This window comes from Alexandromys fortis, unplaced genomic scaffold (assembly GCF_014885135.2).
Source record: "Alexandromys fortis isolate MF-2015 unplaced genomic scaffold, M_Fortis_MF-2015_v1.1 scaffold_25, whole genome shotgun sequence".
In the NCBI taxonomy this organism is placed as follows: domain Eukaryota; kingdom Metazoa; phylum Chordata; class Mammalia; order Rodentia; family Cricetidae; genus Alexandromys; species Alexandromys fortis.
This window is the reverse complement of record NW_026067904.1, coordinates 13,715,540-13,716,305: the sequence shown is the minus strand read 5'-3', so window position 1 is coordinate 13,716,305 and position 766 is coordinate 13,715,540. Positions and strand designations below refer to the sequence as shown.

The window sequence follows — 766 nt, the reverse complement described above, 5'->3', positions numbered from 1 at the left end:
CCCTCCTCCCACTCCTCTCCCCCTCCCTCTCCAGTCTGAAGGGCAGTCAGGGTTCCCTGCCCTGTGGAAAGTCCAAAGTCCTCCCCGCTCCATCCTGGTCTAGGAAGGTGAATATCCAAACTGGCTAGGCTCCCACAAAGCCAGAACATGAGGTAGGATCAAAACCCAGTGGCATTGTCCTTGGCTTCTCAGCAGCCCTCATTGTCCGCCATATTCATAGAGTCCGGTTTTATCCCATGCTTTTTCAGTCGCAGTCCAGCTGGCCTTGGTGAGCTCACAATAGAACAACCCCACTGTCTTCGTGGGTGGGTGCACCCCTCGTGGTCCTGACTTCTTTGCTCATATTTTCCCTCCTTCTGCATTGGGAGCTCAGTCAAGACATTTTCCCTGACCGGGAATCGAACCCGGGCCGCGGAGGTGAGAGCGCCGAATCCTAAGCACTAGACCACCAGGGAAGGTGGCCCCATGTTCTCAATTTTCTAAGAAGATCTTGTCTATTTTCCTTTCCCCGGAGGAATCTATATATGTTTCTTTTTGGGTTCCCTTTGTTCCCCAGCTTATCTGGGGTGGTGGACTATAGACTGTTTATCCTTTGCTTTATGTCTAATATCCACTTATAAGTGTGTAATACCATGTTTGTCTTTCTGGGTCTGAGTTATCTCACTCCAGATGTTTTTTCTAGTTACATCCAAATTTCAAGATGTCATTTTTTTTTTTTTTTACTGGTGAGTAATATGCCAGTAATATTGTGTAAATGTACTACATT

The 766-nt window shown here is 47.4% G+C and overlaps 1 non-coding gene across 1 annotated transcript; it reads right to left on the bottom strand.

Annotated features, from left to right (window-relative positions):
- Nucleotides 1–383: 383 nt before the first annotated feature.
- On the bottom strand, nucleotides 384–455 carry Trnae-cuc (transfer RNA glutamic acid (anticodon CUC)). The gene has a single exon. It is a non-coding gene; the product is annotated as a tRNA-Glu (tRNA).
- Between the last annotated feature and the right edge of the window lie 311 nt (nucleotides 456–766).